The sequence below is a fragment of the Rhinolophus sinicus genome, linkage group LG05 (genome assembly GCF_036562045.2).
Source record: "Rhinolophus sinicus isolate RSC01 linkage group LG05, ASM3656204v1, whole genome shotgun sequence".
Taxonomy (NCBI): Eukaryota; Metazoa; Chordata; class Mammalia; order Chiroptera; family Rhinolophidae; genus Rhinolophus; species Rhinolophus sinicus.
In genome coordinates, this window is record NC_133755.1 from 182,411,517 (window position 1) to 182,431,327 (window position 19,811).

Sequence of the window (19,811 nt, forward strand, 5' to 3'; positions counted from 1 at the left end):
TGGATTAGGGAGGGCCCACATCCAATGTCTGGTCTCCTCATAAGAAGAGAGAACTTGGGACACAGACACACAGGGAGGAGCCATGTGACAATGGAGGTAGAGATGGGAGCAATGCAGCCACAAGCTGTGAAGCGCCTAGAGCCCCCAGAAGCTGAAAGAGGAGGAAGGACCCTCCCTCCCTCCATGCAGAACGAGCGTGGCCCTGCTGGTGCCTTGGTTTTGGACTTCCAGCCTCCAGGACTGAGTGGGAGAGAACAAATGCCCACGTTTGAAGCCATCCAGTTTGTAGGAATTAGTTGTGACAGCCCTAGGACATGAATACCAGCGAGACATCTCCTTCCAGCTCCATCGCCCATGCTCAGTGGAAATGGGCAGGTGTGCAGTCCTGGCATGAGGTGAAACCGAGTGAGAGCTGACGCAGCAGCCCGGACACGCTCCCAGGGCCACCGCTGTGTGGCCTTCACTCCCACAAGAGCGTCTGCCTGGAGGGCGTAGTTATCCTGTCCGTGTGACTGATAACACGGTGGCAGCCGGCCTGCTGCCCACAGGACCACGGACAACTGAATGTTGGAGGTCTAGTCCCAGGGTCACCCCTGTGCAGAGGCACAGGGGACAGACATGGTGGCAGAAGACGTGCAGAGGGGCTGCGGTCCTGACTGTTCACTTCTGTCCCTGGGCCTGCGATCTGTGCTTCAGAGCCAAGACACGTCTGTCTGTCCTGAGCTGAGAAGCTGCGCAGCCAGTTTCCCTTCCAGAAGCAGCTCTCACTGGGGCTACCTGAAGGCTGAATCCTACCCAGAATGAAGCAGGACTTCTGCCAGCTCTCACTCATTGAGGAGAGTTTTTGGTGGGTTTATTGACCACCGATACGAGCAGGCGCCCAGATTTAATATTTCCTCCCAGGGTTTGGAGAGGATATGCTGGGTTCATCACTATGTGTCAGAGTTTGGGAACACAACAGACACCAGATACTGAAACCAGAGACTCACACGTGGCCCTGTCTCTAGTCTGGCCAACAGATGTGAAAGAGGTGGGTGTCCTTTCCCAGAGGTGTTAAGAAGTAGCTGTGCCGCCTTCCAGCCAAGATGGCAGAGCAGGTAAACGCTGTGCTTGGCTACTCCCTCAAACACGTCAGAATTACAACGGAACTGCAGCACAACCTTCATTGAGAACCACCTGAAGTCAGCTGAACCGAAGTCCTACAACTAAACACATATAGAAGAAGCCACCTGGCGACAGGTAAGGGGGCAGAGACATAGAACAGGCTGGTCCCACACCTGTGTGCGACAGTTAAAAATCAGGAGGGATTTCCCAGCTGCAGAGGTTCTCCCCTGAGGAGCGCAGGGTCCCAGGGCCACACCAGGTTCCCCAGCCTAGGGTTCCAGTGACGGGAGAGAAGTCCCCATAGCTTCTGGCTGTGAAAACCAGTGCAAATTATGGTTGAGTGAGACGAGGATGGCTGCAGTCACGGCCACTCCTCCTAAAGGACCCGCCCAGCTCTGTGCCCCAGTTGTGTCACCTGAAACCACACTTCTCACATGTCCTCTGGGACCCTGTGAAAATGCAGATCTAGGAGGGGCCGAGTCTGCATTTCTCACCAGCTCCCGGGTGGTGCTGATACTGCTGCTGGCTGGGGGCCACACTGGGCGACACTGACCTCTAGGACGTTGGTTTTCTAGCCTTTACAAGGGGTGTGAGCCAAACGTGCTCAACCAGCTCCCTGGGCTGCCGAGGACCATGTGTGTCACAGCAGGAGGAAGCAGTGAGGCCACAAAGCACAGCTCACACCTCAGTGGTCTGCTCACTGCCTTGGGGACCTTTGGGTTCCTGCTGCCAGTCTCTGTGGAATCAGAGGGGAGATTTAGCACCTCAAGAAGGGATGATGGCAGGGGCTGGCTGGCTGTCAGGCCACACAGAGGACGAGGACAACAGCAGGGGCCAGCGAGGATACAGCAGCCACGAGACGCCACTCATCTGACGGTTCCTGGCTCGGCTCCCGACATGGGTGACACTGGCTCGGAACAGCACTGCATGTTACAGTACCAGGGGCAAAAGGCGCCGGCAAATCCCAGCCTAGGATGGGGCTGGGGTGGAACTGAAAGGTGAAAACACTGTAGCGCTGGCGGCCTGTCCCTTGCCTTTTGAAGGCTTAACTTTAATAAATGTTAGAGCCACTGCACACTTGCCTACGGGGTCCCCACAGCCTTCTGATCCACCCGGTCATTCTCCGCGCGTACACACAGCTGAGAAAGAAACCTCCATGGGTGGGTGCCGGACGCCGGGCAAAAGAAGGAACATGGGCACGTCAGCGGGCTGCTGCCTGGGCACTGAACCCCGAACCCTGGCTTGAGCCCAGCCAGACGTGGGCAGTACACCCTCAGGTCACACTCGCAGCGCTGAGAGCACAGTGCAGCATGTAGCTCTCTGTGTTCTATGGCAGAACACATAAGATTCTATTCTACTGCTGGCCTCCTTCCTGTCTCGGCGGGAGGGAGACCACTGGCTGAGCAAACGGGGCTTCCATGGAGGTGCCACATGCTCTGTGCCCCCCCCCCCAGCACTCTGTTCTGGACGCAGACAAAAGCGCGTGTGCAACACCCACAGCTGTCAGCAAGGACATCCAGTGGTCTTGACTTCCTCAGACGCTTCGGGGGCTTCGCAGAGACAGATTTCGTTTTTTTCTCTTCTGGAAACCATGGAGACAGGGAGGGGTAGAATCTCTACTGAAGAAATCAAACAGAAGGTGGGAGCAAAGAGAAGAGACACGTGGGTGTCCTGAGCGTGGCCTGTGACGTCCTCGGTGGCTTCCTGTGTCCCAACGCTGTGCCCGCCCTGGCTCACCCTCACCACCCCCATCACACTAGACCATTTAAGTGTCGGTCTTCTCTGGTCAACAGAAGAGGGAGGGGCTGCACTTCTCCTGTTCACATCATGTCCCAAGCCCCTGGCTCACTCCTCACCCCCCCAAGTAGGCCCTCGCGAATAAGTAAAGGTGACGCCGAGTGGGAAGAATGAGAGTTGCAGAACCAGACTCACTGGAACAGCTCCTGTCACCATAAATACACCCACAGCACACGTGTTTCCTCCCAGTCCAACTGTCTGCATCGTATCCCTTGCAGAGGCCTGATTCATCGCCTAGTCTACGTGGCAGCTCATACCACCCAGGCTTCTGGGAGGCCCTGCCTCGCTCTCCCACCTGTCAGCGTCCTCTGAAGCCAGCTCAAATCCCATCAGAGGCCGCTGTCCCTTCCTCGTGGTCTGTACCACATTCGGGCCAGCTCTCATTTCCTGCCTGTGCAGCGATTTCTTCTGAACGTGCTGTCTGCCCAGCTCTACGACAAGCCCCTGACGGCTGGGGCCACGTCCCATTCTCCTCTGTACCCTTTCTGAGTCCTTACATGGAGTCCTATGAATGAATTGATCATGAAGATACTATGAAGCATCCCCTGGGCACATCACGGCAAAAATGTCATTCACTCTGAAAAATCAGGGGCTAAAATAAGACGGGTGACAGGCAGGACCCGCCCCCCGAGTGAGCAAAAAGTCTGAATTATGTACACAGCAGCAAACTCTATTCCGCCAGCAGCACACGTGAATTGATCACAGCCACCTTTCTTGAGCTTATAGTGTACAGACGCTCCTGCCCGTGGACTGGATTTCCCTTTTCACGCAGTAATTGCTCCCCATCCTGACCACTAAGCTGAATTACGAGCTTATGCCTGCAGATCATTACTAGTAACTCACTCAGTATCCAGTGTCCTCTTCTCGTGCACAGGTGCACGGTCCCTGTACAGGAAGGGGGCCGTGACGGGCAGCCCAACCCTTTCGAGGAAGGTGGGAAAACTCAGACCTTCTGGCTCCTGCTGAGAGCCTGCAGGGCACCAGGAATGAAGGTGCCGCTGACAGTGTCCCCTTTCGGCCACCGGCATGCTCCAGATGCCTCCCGGAAGGCCTTGAGATGCCACATTGAAAAAAACTTTCTTTAAGGGGATCAGACCCCCCCAAGATGACTGTATTTGGAGTCACAGGCTCAGCTGGATTTGGTTCCTGCTAGAGACCAAGTATCTGTGTCCCCAAATATTCATGTCGAAACCTAACCCCAATGTGATGGTATATGGAGGAGGGGCCTCTGGGTGATTAGGTCATGGGGGGGGGGTCATGAATAAAAGGGACCCAGAGAGCCCTGGACCTCCACCATGTGAGGACACAGAGCGGGCAGCGGTGTGTGAACCAGGAAGAGGGTTCTCCCGACACAGACCCTGCTGGCGCCCGGATCTCAGGCTTGCACCCCCCAGACTGCGAGGTATAAAGTTGTGTTGGTTCTAAGCCTCCGTCTGTGGTGCTTTGTTCTGGCAGCCAGACGGGCTGAGACAGTCCCAGCCACAGGACGAGGGTGGTGTGTCCAGGGCACTGGGGGTGCTCTCTCAGTGGCCGCACTTCTGACTGAATGGACACCCCCAGTTTCCAACTTGTCCAGTGGCCGCAGCATCCACGGAAATGGGTAAAACTGATCAGGGACATATCTGGCTACATATCTGGATAGAAGAAAACTGTCACTGAGATGGGACAAATGGCAGCTGGGCTTCAGACTGGGGCAGACCTGAGCTTGAATTCTTGGCCCGGCACTTGGCATCCGTGTGGCCCAGGTCAGGTCACCTCATCTGTCACATCTGCTTAGCACTCAGACACCCTTTGTGTTGTGAAATCACGGGTAAGACGTAAGATGCCCACTAGGCAGAAGCACTCGAGCGACAGCTACATGTTAATAATAAACATTACAGAATTCACACGAAAGGAAGAATAATTAATTACAGCCACAGATTAGAAGGCCAAGGAGAAGTGGGGGGTGCGGTGAGGGTGGCATAGGGACGGGAGACGCACCAGCTGGAGGGGTCTGGGGGCAGGGCCGGCACGAGGCAGCGGGCTGGTCATGGGGGGGGGGGTAGAGCAACGGCTCCTCCAAGCCTCTGATGGCAGAAAATGAAGTCACAGCTCTCCTGCACGTGCTTCCCGCAGAGGCGGGGGGGTGCCCACCAGCTGGGCCCTAGGAAGCCGTTGTGCCGGCAGGTTTGGGGTGCCAGCGCCCCCTCGCAGCCCTGGCCCAGCAGACGACAAGCATAGCGGTGTCCGAGCTGGCTGAACATCAGTGGACACGGGTGGACGAGGCTGGCTTCCCACGGGCTGCAGGGTCACGAGCCGCCCTACCGCCTCGCCTTCTTGGATGAAAATCCCCCTGATGCTTTTCTTTCATGCTGGTTAGTGAGTCCCACCTGACCGACTTTCTCCTAATTTAACACATCTCGCCTTTTGTGAGCACTGTCAACAGCTTCTCATGGCAACCTGAGAATCACGGTGAGCATCTGGCTTAAGCTGAAAAGTTAGTCCTCATAATGCAAAAGATTTAAAAAGAGGCTTTTATTCCCTCATCTCCTGAACGTCCCTCTCCACTGGGCTCTCGTCCTCTGTCCCTAAGCCATATGCGCCCCACTACCCTCCGAACGGCTCTCCCGCCTTGGGGACACCATGCAAGTATTGCTCTCAGGTGTGACTAGCAAACGACAATTGATTAGGTGTCTCAAGCTAACATGGCCGCTCGCTCATAAACACCCTGCTAGGGGTCGGTGGGGCACATGAGTTCAACAACCGTGTTTGCCAGGATTTCCTCAGCTTCATTTTGACCAAGACAGAGCACGTGAGGACCAAAGCACGGGCATACACACGACTTGGGGGCGAGGGGCAGATACTGGTGGCCACTTTCTGTGCCTGCCCTTGACCCCTAAGCCGCTGATGGGCATGTGACGGTCAGTCGGGGGTGGCACTGCCTGAGGCTGAGGGTCAGGTCTGAGTGTCTGCCTGGCAGAGCTGCTGGCGTGTTGCACGACTCTTCTCATGACTCACAAACGAATGACAGTGTCCCCCTCGTTCACCCACTGGGGGTGAAACCAACGGAAGATGGCATATAAACAGCAGGAGAGTCACATACTGACTGTCCAGCATGTCAAAATATGGAGATTTTCATACCTAGAAATTCTGCTTCTTTGGTCTCCTACCTTTGGGAATTTCTGTGGTAAATCGGAGAGGGAAAGACGTTTTTAAAATGACACCGCATGCTATACACCTGCCACGTGACCTCTGGGAAGAGATGGTGCCCGTGCCATCCCCATGGCTTCACTCAGGCCGCCCTCGCTGGACACCTGTTACGCTCAATGGCATGTGCAGCAACGTGACATCTCTCCCCACAGCTCAAGGTCATTTCTCTCACGCTGGCTCTCTAACAAGGCAGGGCGCCTGCTCCTCAGCTTTCCTGGACCCTTTTCCTCCCGCTTCCTCAGGTCACCGCCAGGCTTCCAGCTGACACTCTCTCCTGGGGACGCACACATCCATGGAAGGCCCCGGGGCCCCTGCCAGTCAGCCCCGAAAGCAGATGTGGCGAAACAAATTGTTTTTAAAAGGTGTCATGACATCATCACCAAACTCCAGGATAAAGGGAACCAGAAACGCCGAGTCGGCAGGAGGTGACTCCATGCCAGCTGGACCTCTGCCCGGCGGGGAGATACCCAGGCAGCCTCTGCGTTCATGTAACACTCGGACGAGGCTCCTAGCAGCGCCCCACACAGACGAGCACGGCAGATGCAATCATGTGAGCGTTTGCTGTTGAAACACTTTCATTACCACACAGATCATCCTTTTCTTACTGCTTCCGTTTTACATCTTCTTGAGAATTTCAGTGCCCAGACATGCCCGTGCATGGACTTTATACACTGTAAAGGGCAAACACTGTAATAATGCCTTAAAGGTGCTAAAACTGCCCTATCTCTCCCGGTCCTTTCCTCCTGCCTTCCCTCTGGGGTGTTGGGGACCCCAAGGGGATGAGGATGACAGAGGCCAGCGTGGGGTGTCAGACTTGTGCACAGTGAGGAACCATCCCGGATCTGAGAGGAACAGCCGCTGGGACATGAGAGTCGCAGAAGCCCCGAGGAATGTTCCAGACTGAAACTGACTAAGGGGCACGGCCACTAAGTACAAGGAGGGGTCACCTCAGCCCAGGCAGGGTGACCCACGAAATGAACCATCAGTCTGCTCTGAGCTGCTCATCTTTCTTGGAGGTGGACAGGAAGCCCTGCATGGAGCGGTCATGTTCTCTCTCCATTTGCCCTTGAAAAGGAGAACCTCAGGAAATCAGCTAGGTGCGAGCCTGGCAGGTGTGAAACAGGCAATGTTAGCTTCACCCAGTGTATATATTTGTCAGGGGTCTCCAGAGAAGCAGAACCAATAGAACCAATCTCGTTTAGGGGAGGGGCGGGGAGACTGATTTAGTTTGAGCACTGGCTCGTGCAATCACGAAGGCTGGCAAGTCCAAAGTCTGCCCTTCAGGGCTGAAGTCTGCTGGAGAATCCCTCTCATTAGGGGAGCTCAGTCTTTGTTCTCCCCGGGTGGCCGATCAGATGAGGCCCATCGTTTAAAAGTTAATCTCATCCAAAAACACCCTCACAGAAACATTTGGAATAATGTTTGCCCACGTATGTGGGCGCCGTGACCCAGCCACGCTGACACGAAATTCACCCTCACAGTGGATCAAGGCGCTGTTGATTGGAAAGACCAAAGGGAAAGCCGAGCAAGGGCCATATTGCCGTGTGATAGTTTCATTCTCTTACTGCAGAAATGGTGCACTTCACAGCTGAGGGCCAACGTCAGTGCCTCCCAAACATCCATGTCCCTGACCCTCCTTACCACGTACGTAAAGGGCACAGTGACCCCAGAAGCACTGAAGACCACACAGAGCAGAACCATTCTGAGCTCAGGTTAAAAATGACTGACCAGTCTGTGCAAATTAAAATAAGTCTAAGACGTGCCACATTCAACAGGCTCTTTCCAAGAGAGATTGTCAACTACAGAAAATCACTGATGGAAAAACATGGATCCTATCAGACAGGGAAGAAACAACGTTACCATGAAGACCAAGGGGAGCTGCACAGCAGGGTCTGCTTATCGCTGCCAATGCTGTTTTGTGAACTAAGGGGGAGAGGAGGAGGCGGGGGAGGGAGAGCAGCCAACACTAAGACTTCAGAGGAAACCCACACTTCCCACTCAACAAGCCGCCTCACCTGAGGAAAGCACTAACTGCCACTGCCTCTGCTTATAGCCTCAGGCAGTCAGCATCCAGTTTCTTCTAACCCACAAACACGGCTGTCACTGGAAAATTAACTGTGAACAAGTACATGAACGCCCCTGGGCCCCAGCCGCCTGCGGTGAAGGGAGGCCAGCTGAGCACAGGCTGAGACCCGCACATGCTTCCAGATCCAGTCGGCGCCTCAGGCTTAGGCCCCTCTCACCCAAATCTGACCTATTTGGTGTAAGTCGAGATTAAGAAAACAGGGACTGTGACATGAGGCAAATAGCGCACAACCAGGAAACAGTTTTGCTTCAGTCTCAAATGGTCTTCGGAGAGCTCATCCCCAGGACACAGACGCCAGGGAACCCTGCCTCCTACGTCCAGCATAGAAGGAGGTAGAGCTCTCACTGGACACAGTGACTGCAAGGCAGGCAGCATGTGACATGCACCGAGCAGACAGCGTCAGGCCTGAGTCACCACCTGCCTCCTGGTCTCAGAAGAAAGATGGAGAAAAGGGGGTCATCACAAACCCAATCTGCCCTAGTGTAAAAAAACTGCTCGGTAGTTAATCGCATTCCCGGCCAGTGGCACGACTGCCCTGAGAGCAGCCGGATGTCTCTGAGCGGGAGTAGACGCCCAGGTCTCAGTGCATTCTATGAGTCGCACTTTGGCGAGTGGGGACTGCTCCCTGCCCAATGGGGAGGGGCAGTGTCCCCAGGAGCCCTGTCCTGCACCGCTCCCTCACCTGCAAACGTGGGCATGTGGGGTTTGCACCTTGCACTTCGTGCAAAGCCTTGGTGTAAGCGCTACCTGTCCCAGGACCGCCCTGCCAACTCCTCTCTCCCTGTGCAGGAACTGGGGCCCAGAAGAGAGGGTGATAAAAAGGCTCAGCCTCGGGGCAGCCGCTTAGCTCAGTTGGTTAGAGCACGGTGCTCTTAACAACAAGGTTGCTGGTTCGATCCCCACATGGGCCACTGTGAGCTGCGCCCTCCACAACTAGATTGAAACAACTACTTGACTTGGAGCTGATGGGTCCTGGAAAAACACACTTAAAATAAATACAAGTTTAAAAACAAACAAGAAAAAGTTTCAAGAAAAAAAAAGGCTCAGCCTCAACCTCAGAGTTAGGGAAGCTGGAAGGCGCTGGCAGTGGGCAGCTGTGTGTGCTGAGGATGGAATGACTGCGTCAACTCAGCTCCACAGCACCAGCTGTTTGCGCAGAGCACCGATGGCTGGTGGTGGGAAGTGCCCTGCAAGGCAGCGGCTGCTCCCTCGGCCTCCTTACTCCTTTCACAAAGATACTTCGGAATCTGCTTTGTGGTAAGGAGTGGGCTCAGCTGGTGCTTTGAAAAGTTCAAATGCTTTTCTTAACTCCAGGCACCATCACTGCGTCCCTAGGAAGGTTGGTTAATTACCTATTCCTGTTTTCAGGTGAAAAGGCAACGATTACACCCTGCAGGGCTGCTGTGAGAATTAAATAAGAACATACACGGAAAATACCCAGATTATGGCTTTAGGCACTTATTATATACTATAATCAAACATAAAACATACAATGTGGTCCTTTCACTACAATCCTCTTGTGGGGACAGAGCCAGGAGTGCAGTTTCCAGGCTCTCAGCCTCACATAGACAGGTGCTGGCTCAGGTAGTAAAAGGCCATCAACTGTGATTGGACGGCCATCAGCTGTGGCTAGTTGGCCGTCAGCTGTAACCAGTGAGCCATTGGACACTAATATAACTGCTGTGGCTAGGCTAGCGGAAAATGGGGGCTAGCAAGAAGATGGTAGCTGAGCCTGCAAGCGGTGCAGTGAGGGTTGCGAACAGTGTGGCTCCTGCTTCCTGTGTCTCCAACCCAGCCGCCAGCAAGAATATAGTGGTATGACTCCCTTACCTATGGCTCCGTGGGTGTTCCTTTTTGGCCTCACCATGTCCTGCGTTCTTATGTGGGGAGCGGGACCAGAGACCCTGCAGTTCCCTTGCATGACAACTCTAGCTCTGAATAATGCCTTAAGACGGGGACCACCTGTCCTAACTCCTGCACAGAAAAAATGAGAGGCTTCCGGTCAAGATGGTGGAATGGGTCAACGCTGTGCTCGCTCCTCTCACGACCACATCAATTACAACTGAACCACAGAACCATCCTTCAGAACCACCTGCAGTCTAGCCAAACAGAAGTCCTGCCTCTAAGGACACACAGAAGAAGCCACTTTGAGACTGGTAGGAGGGGTAGAGACGCGGAATGGCCTGGTCCCACACCTACATGTGGCGGTTAAAAATCAGGAGGGGTGTCTCGGCAGTTGAGGTCCCCCCTGAGAAGTGAGGGGTCCTAGCCCCACACCAGGCTCCCCAGCCCAGGGTTTCAGTGCCAGAAGGAGAAGTCCCCATGATTTCTGGCTGTGAAAACCAGTGATTGTGGCTGAGTGACACAGAGGGTGGCTGGAGTCCCAGGCACTCCTCTTAAAGGGCCCACACATGAACTTACTCGCTGGTGGACTTACTCTGAGCTCCAGGACTGGGACAGCAGCTCAAAAGGCTCCAGGGACATACAGGGAGAACCGAGTTGTCTGGCCTGAGAGCGAGGACTGGAGGGGAAGCTTCCTCCCAGACAGAAGTGCTACCAGGTGCCATTGTTCCTTTGTTGAGCCCTCCGTTCTCCTGGCATGCAGACACAGGTGGCAGCCATATCTGAGTTTCCATCCACCTGGCTAACACTGTTCACCCCAACCTGCTGATTCCCTGAGACCCTGCCCACCTTGTGGACCCACCCAAGCCAGTCCCAGTGGCTTTTCAGTGCAAATGGCCTGTTTTGGCTCAGGCTGTGGACTTTCCTAAAACCTCTCATATGTTCACAAACCCCAAACAAGCAGCATCTGTCCTCAGCATGTGTCATACGTCTTGCTAAGCAGCCCTGAGCCCAGCATTGGCAGCAGCTGGCCTCAGTTTACAGCTCAGGCTCTCGTGGGCACCTCCAAGCCTAGCACAGGTGGCAACCATCTGCAGATTACATTGTAGCTCATATCAACTGGCCCCAGCAGGGCACAGGTAGCAGCTGATTCTGTCCTGCACCAGAGCCACTCCCAAGAGGCCACAGAACTAATATAACTGGTGGCCAGCTTCAGACAATATCAAACCACCACCCAACCACCTCCACAAATGACACACACAAAGGGAAAACTGGGCAGGCACCAAGCCCTGCTAAAGTGAGTCCTGCTCTGTAGGGTCAGACCCTGCACTACAGCTCCTCCACTGTAGTCATGGCCATTCCTCACAACCAACCAGCCTGAGGATCAGTCCCTCCCACTGATGTGACAACAGCAACCAAGGTTCAACTAAAACAGGAGGACACACACAACCCACACAAAGTAAACACCTGGAGCACCTGGCTCAGGTGACCAGGGAGACTGCACCACTGGGTCCCACAGGACACCTACTACATAAGTTCACTCTACTAAGACTGGGAGACATAGCAGCTCTACCTGATACACAGAAATAAACACAGGGAGCCAAAATGGGAGACAAAGGAACATGTCCCAAATTAAAGAACAGAGCAAAGCTCCAGAAAGAGAACTAAACAAAATGAAGAAAAGCAACCTACCACACACAGAATTCCTAACACTGATTATGAAGATGCTCAGTGACCTCAGGGAGAACTTCAACAAAGAGATAGGAAACATAAAAATACAGATAGAAAACATAAAAGAGAACCAGTCGGAAATAAAGGATACAATAACTGAAATGAATAATATATTTAGAGGGATACAGTAGGTTATAATGAAGCAGTGCATCGAATCAGCGATTTGGAAGATAAGGGAGCAGAAAGCACCAAATCAGAACAGAAACAAACAAACAAAAGAATCAAAAAAAAAAAAAAATGAAGTTTAAGGGGCCTCTGGGACACCATAAAGCATACCAACATTTGCATCATAAGGGTACCAGAAGGAGAAAAGAGGGAGCAAGGGATTGAGAACCTATCTGGAGAAATAATGATGGAAAACTTCTCTAACCTGGTGAAGAAAATAGACATACAAGCCCAGGAAGCAGAGAGTCAAAAACAAGATGAACCCAAAGAGGCCCTCACCAAGACACATAATTAAAATGCCAAAAGTTAAAGACAAAGAGAGAATCTTAAAAGCAGCGAGAGAAAAAAAGCCATTAGTTGCCTACAAGGGCGCTCCTATAAGACTGTTAGCTGTTTTCTCAACAGAAACTTTGCAGGCCAGAAAGTATTGGCATGAAATATTCAAAGTGATAAAAAGCAAGGACCTACAATCAAGGATACTCTACCCAGCAAAGCTATCATGTAGAATCAAAGACCAGATAAAGAGCTTCCCAGACAAGAAAAAGCTAAAGGAGTTCATCACCACCAAACCAGTATTACAAGGAATGTTAGAGGGATTTCTTTATGAAGAAGAAAATAAAGATAAAAAATATGAATAATAAAATGGGAATACCTACACATCTGTCGACAATTCCTTTGAATGTAAAGGGATTAAATGCTCGAATCAAAAGATATGGGGTGGCTGAATCAACAAGAAAACAAGACCCCTAAATATGCTGCCTACAAGAGACTCACTTCAGATTGAAAGACACACACAGATTGAAAGTAAAGGGATGGAAAAATATATTTCATGAAAATGGAAACAAACAAAAAAAGATGGGGTAGCAATACTTACACCAGACAAAACAGACTTTAAAACAGAGCCTATAACAAGAGACAAAGAAGGACCCAATAATCCCACTTCTGGGTATTTATCCAAAGAAACCCAAACCGCTGTTTGAAAAGACATGTGCATCTATATGTTAATTGCAGCATTTACAGTGGCCAAGATATAAAAGCAACCTAAGTGTTTATTAACAGATGAACGGATAAAGAAGACATGGTACATATATACAATAACATATTACTCAGCCATAAAAAAGAATGCAATGTTGCTCTCTGTAACAACGTGAGTGGGCCTAGAGGGTGTTGTGCTGAGTGAAATTAAGTCAGACAGTGAAACACAAATACCATATGATCTCATTTATATGTAGAAAGAAGAAAAGCAAAATAAATGAACAAGCAGAAACAAACTCACAGATACAGGAAACATGCATCTCATGGTTGCCACATGAGAGGGACTGGGGAGATGGGTGGATAAAAGGGAAGGGATTAAGAAGTACAGACTGGTAGTCACGAGGGAGTCACGGGGATGTAAAGTACAGCCCAGGGAACATAACCAGTGATATGGTGATAACTATGTATGGTGTCAGATGGGTGCTAGGCTTACTGGGGCAATCACTTCATAAATTACATAAATGTCTAACCATTAAGCTGTGCACCTGAAAGTAATATAATATTGTGTTGTATGTCAACTGGACTTGAAAAATAAAAATTATTTAAAAAAAAAATAAAAAGGAATTATTTTTAAAAAAACCACACACACGAAAGAGAATAAGGATAAGTTTAGGGAGACTCGATTTGAGGGAAGTGTTCTGCTTTACGAAGGAAACGACGTGGAACCTTCTGGAGGGATCAGAGGCCTGGCCATAGTCCGTGCAGAAGGCCGGGCAAAGCTGCCATGTGGAGGATGACAGAACACAGCCAGCTGCGCAGTAACTGAGCTGGACCCTGATCACACTGTACCTGAAGGCAAAGGTCTCAATTATCTGAGCCAGTTAACTGCCTTCATTTTTAAGATAGCTTCCACTCTTCTGTTATTTATAACTGTAAGGGTCCTAAGTGATAAGCATATATGTACATCGTGTTTCCTTGAATGTGTATAGTTCTATTTACCTTGGTGATATATATCATAAATGTGAAAGAAATATCTATAAATGTGGTCGGGGCTCACAAAGTCACACACTCACAGGGCAAGCGTCTCCCAGGTCTAGTAACCCCGCTTTCAGCAGTGCCCGCCTGGTACCACCCTACACCGCAGATCTCTCACCCCTCTGCGCCAGAGAAAAACCCTCCCGGTGACATTCAAGTCTGTGATTGGTGGGGTCCCATGCACCAGAACAAGGGAAAGATGCTGGTGATTGGCTAATTTTCCACATTCAGCTATTGGTGGCTTTTGATGGAAAAGGTCATCTTTGGGCCATTACTGACCGTCTCTCTTCAGTTCTGGTTAAACTCCATCCAAGCAGCTGTGGGGCACTGTGCCAGCACAGGGAGCTCCCACCTCGAGGTGGAGACCACAATGTACCCCAATACTAAAGAGAGCAGGGCAGCATGACCGGGCCACCCTAGCTGCACCAACATCTTTGCTGTAAAAATGGGGTTGCGGGACTCTGCAGGCTCTTTGCAACACCAATAAGAAATAGGAAAAGTCCTTGCATAATCTCTGCTTCCTGAAAAAAAAAAGGGATTGTGAACGTATGAGAGCTGCACAGGTCTGAAATATCCGAGGCAAATTAGTGTAAATTCAGGGCGGCTGGTGACAGCTCTTAACCTCACACACCTGCAGTTTTCTAATAACCTGATCATGAGCCTGAAACACTAATTCTGTCCTTCGGGTCTAAAATGAATGGAAGACTCATTATAGTTACCCCCAAAAAAAGAATTCCCATCAGAAAAATAGCGTAAAGTTGCAGTGTTTCTCATTGTCTGTCATAGGTTTTTGCTTAGGATAAAGAAATCCTAGCTACTGCCTGCCCCCTTCTGTGGGAAAATCGGCCCACCCCATTGTGGGGACAGAGCCCCAGAAAGTAGTTTACAGGCTCTCGGCCTCACGTGGAGGAGTGCTGGCTCGGGTAGTAGATGGCCGTCAGCTGTGGCTGGTTGGCCGTCAGCTGTAGCCAGTTAGCCAATTAGCCGCCAATATAACTGCTGTGGCTACGGAGGAGAGTGAAAGAGAGTCATCGGTGGGTTGCAGACAAAACGGACAGCAGGTCGCACGTCCAGTGAACCCAGCCTCCAGTGAGACCGTAGTGGTATGACTCCCCTACCTAAGGCTCCGTGGGTGTTCCTTTTTGGCCTCACCATATCCTGCGTTCTTGTATGGGGAGCGGGAGCAGAGACCCTGCAGGGCCTCCCGCACGACACCATAAACAATGTAAGACATGTCTTGTTACCAAAACACAATTTAAAATCTGGGACTGTGGCCGCTCATTTCATGAGTCAGAGCCTGGGAAGGATCGCTATCTTAACCTCATCTAAGTGTCTTCAGCGCTCTACAATGAGTACAGGTAACACAGTTGAATTTTGGAAAAACATTTACAGCACAATTTTCAATTGCCTCGGGACCTGGATTAAATTCTCTGTGTTCCTGGTCCAAAGTTCACAAACACCACCGAGCAAATTTGGCAGCTCATTGCTTTCCCGTGTGGCCTCGGTGAGAAGCGACTGGCTGCTTCCCCCTCAGCACTGGGTCCCACAGCAGAGAGACGAGGGCCATCTGTCGTAAGTGCTGAGGTGCACTTATGACAAAGACTCGTCTGCAGTCAGGAGTGGTGCTAAGTCAGCGAGGGAAAGGAGGAAATGACTATGCTTAAGAAATTCTTTTCATGATCGAGGGGAAACAGTAACGAAAAAGAAAAGCTCCAAGTCAACTCTGCAGTTCTCACCTGGGTGAGAGCGGGGACAGTGACATCACTGAGACCGAGGGGAAGAGGTTTCCACGGGGAGATGAACTCAGCGAGTGCACCACAGCAGCTGGGCAGGGTGGTGGGCACAGGTGTGATGCCCTCGGCCTGTGAGCCCCATGGAGGCTGTGCTACCCTGAGGCCGCAGACAAGCCCCGGGTGGAGGGCCGGCCGCCTTCCGAGGCCACACACAGGCCTCAGGCGACCCTGCCGACCAGGGCCTGTGGTCTCTTCTCACTTTGCTCAGCATGTCTTTCCACCACGGCCACTGTCCTCTGGCTCCACTTCCAGGGTCCCTTATGGATGCTCCCAGGCAAAGGCGTGCTGCTCTGCGAGCCCCCAGCAGGGCCCTGGGCTGCCCTCCTCCTGGTGGGCGTCAGTCTGTGGTCGCCCCTCCTGCCCCAGCCCCGGCTTGCACACCACCCCCACCCAGACCCTCCTCTCTGCACACGTTCAAACCCTCCAACCAGCTCGGCCCTGAGGCCTTGAGCGGCCTGTCAGCGACCATGGCCGGCGTGAGTTGACAGGGACAATGGCCTGCCCAGAGCTGCGTTCTGAATGATGTAATCATTTGGTGCTGAGCCCTCCGGATGCAGACCTCTACTTCCCCACCTCCATGGTCATCGCCGTGCCTTGGACTCATTCGATTTGATCCAAGTTACCAAACACGTACTTACTACCGGCTACCATGCTCTCCACCAAACAGAAACGTTGATAAAAAGTCACAAGCACTTATGGAGCCAGGCGCCCATTACAAATGGCGAAGCTTTCTCGTGGGTTCTACTCCGTGTGGTCCCCACAACAGCTCTGAAGCCTGTGTGACCCTGAGCATGTCCCACGCCCCACATTTCACCCCACAGCCTGTCCCTCTCACTCCTATGCCTCCTGTTTAAGCCCAGTCTACCCTCAAGACATGCTCAGACTAGTACAATAATACATATATCTTACTCTTAAAGGAACAGCTTATTAAAAACCGAAACAGTGCATTTAGACAGACTGATGGTGCCAGACCTGTGTGCCTTGATTCTGCAGGGCAGAAAATAAACGCAACCAGACAGGAAGTTTGTTTAAACTCATCGGCTAGTCTGCAAATAACAAGACCTGGAAACCCCAGCCATGAGTCAGGTATTTGCAAAAATGATTCAAAGGAAACAACAGCCATCTTTGAAAGGACTCTGAGGTACAAAGGTCCCACACGAAGGGCAGTGCCGGAGGACAGGGGCATGACAGGGACAGCGTAACAGGTGACATCCCTTCATGTTTTCACCAACAGCCCAAGACAGACCAGTCAGAAGAGAAGCACACTCCGGCCCGCAGGCCCGCAGGAAACGCGGGAGACAGGGCTGCTCACCTTGGCGAGGGCGGGCAGGGTCGCTTCTCTCCCACGAGGCTGCACCTGGCCCCCACCCACAGCACACAGAAAGCAGGGCCAAGTTCCTCCCTCCGTTACAGAAAAGAGAAAATAAAGGTACCGCTTTTATCAAACTCCTGATACGGCCACTTTGTCACCCGTCTGAAGTAGCACCATGCGGCACCACGTAGCATGTTTGGGAAAACCTCAGGGTGGTGCTTGCTCTTTGGCGTGACCAAGCTCTCGCTGCCCGAGTGCCCCGGGAGACACGGATCCGCGGGGTCTGGTATGAGGGCCACACCTGCTTCCCTGCTGTCTGCGTTGCCCAGCGAACCTCTGCCCCGCATTTACTTTTTGCTTTGCTGAATCATGCATTTCAGGTGTGTCTCTTTTACACACCGTGGAGCTAGGCTTTGCTTTTGAGCCAATTTTAAGATCTCTTTTGAAATGGCCAAGTCCACTCACATGTATTTATGTGGCTATTGTGTCTGGTGTCGGGTCTGTCATTTGTATGACGCTGCAGTTACTGTGTGTATATTGTGCACCATTTCCCTATGTGGTGTGTCCTTGCTTTGTTAAAAATTTTGGTACTTAGGAAGGTTTGCATTTTCACTCGAGTGGCTACTGTTGATTAAGACTCTTCACAGTGTATGTAATTGCTGCCCCTAAAAAGGAAAAGTATAACATCAGCACTAACAGTTATAACTACAATCCTTGAAAACATTCCAGAGATAAAGGATGAGCCTCTACATGTGGGAGGAGAAATTGACCTCAGGAACCGCTGAGACACATCCGGCAAAACTTCCCCAGGGAGCCAACGTCGTGGGCCTCACCAGCTACCACGTCCTCTCCCCAGCGTTAGGCCGTTAGCAGCCTTCTCTGTGCCCCAGTTTATGCATCTGTCAGGGTCCCGAGTGCCAGTTAGCTGTGACTACACTGCACACATCTTGAATGTACCTGTCAAGAATCTATAGGTGTGATTATCTCATTTTAGTCTTTACACATTATCAGACAGGCAAAGTCACAAGGGATAATCTTCATCCTGTTTACAGAATCCCTTCGGCCCTGACCAATGAAGCAACTTGATTGCACGGGTTTTACCTGCGTAAGATCCTTCAAAGCTCTCGTTCTGTGATTCCCAGACTCCTCGTTTTCTTATGTGGATAATTTGTAGCGGGCTCCTCTTTGGAGCATTTAGACATCATGCCAGTAAGAGCTGAAAAACACAAAGACAGGCAGCCAGACCGGTCCTGCCTATTGGTAGGTGTTTTGGGTGAACTGTGTTCTCCAAAGACATGTCCACATCCAAACCCACAGGCTCTGTGAAAGGGACCTTATTTGGAAATGGAGTCTTTGCAGATGTGATCAAGTGAAAACGAGGTCATTGGGGTGCGTCCTCATCCATGTGACTGGTGTCGTTCTAAGAGAAAGGAGAGGAGATTTACATAGAGACAGACACACAGGGAGAAGCCATGGGACCAGAGGCAGAGACTGGAGTGACGTGTCTAGAAGTCAAGAATTGTCAGAAGCATCCTTCCTGTCGGACAAAGGACCCTCCCTGAGCCTTCAGAGGGAGCAGCCCTGGCCACGCCTGAGTCGCTCAGACTTCCGGCCTCCACACAGTGAGAGAACCCACTCCTGTTTTAAGCCACCTGGTTCGTGGTGATTAGTCATGGCGGCCCCAAGGACACACAAAAAGCCTTAGTGATTCACCCTGCAGGGAACTAAAATCAGGATTTTCTCTGAGGAGGAATTCAGAGAAATCCTGAATTTTTATGCTATTGGAATCAATCATAGCTACTTGTTAGCTAACGATAGTTACAAAACATGAAAAGAGAAACTTTGTTCCTAACAGTACCATCATCTTTCAGAGTAATTCAATTTACAGCAAACCCCCTCATCTATGGTTCTGCTTTCTGCAGCTTCAGTTACCCACAACCATGGTCTGAAATATTAAATGAAAAATTCCAGAAAGAAACGATTCATAAGTTACAAACTGCTCACCATTCTGAGTAGTGTGATGAAATCTCACGCTGTCCCACTCCGTCCTGCCCAGGGTGTGGACCTCCCCTCTGTCCCCTTTGTCCCATGTCTCCACACTGTACGCATGTACATACGAGATATTTTTCAGAGAGAGAACCACATAACTTTTATTACAGTATATTGTTCTATTGTATTATTAGCTAGTTGTTAATTTCTTATTGTGCCAAATTTATAAATTAACCTTTATCATGGGTAGAAATGTAGAGGAAACACAGTATATGTAAGGTGCAATATTATCCGTGGTTTCAGGGTCTTGGAACGTGTCCCCTGCAGATAAGGGCGGACGACTGTAATAGGTTTTTAAAGATAGGATTATTTTGAAAATATGCTTGTTCTGAGGATTAAATAAATTGATATTTTAAAGCACACAGAGCAATGCCTCACAAATAATAAGTTCTATTTTAAGTGTTTATTAAATAAAATAGATAGGACATCAACCTGATTTAGACAAACAGATGAGCCGTATTTTAACCCCCACAGCTAAAAACATTAAAAAAGGGCGAAGACCAGGGAGAAATAATGCTAAAAGGCCGTTTTAACAAAGCCTGGGAAGTCCACTAGGTGTCCTCGTTTTACAAGCCAAGTCCCACTGCCGCAGGTGAGGACAGGTATGCAGCAGCCCAGAGGCTGGGCTCTCAGCATGTGCAAAAGCCACCTCATCGTCCACCAACAGGAAGGGCTGCACGGGGCCACATCTCATCAATATTTCTAAGTACGGACTTACCAGCAGCCCAGGCCA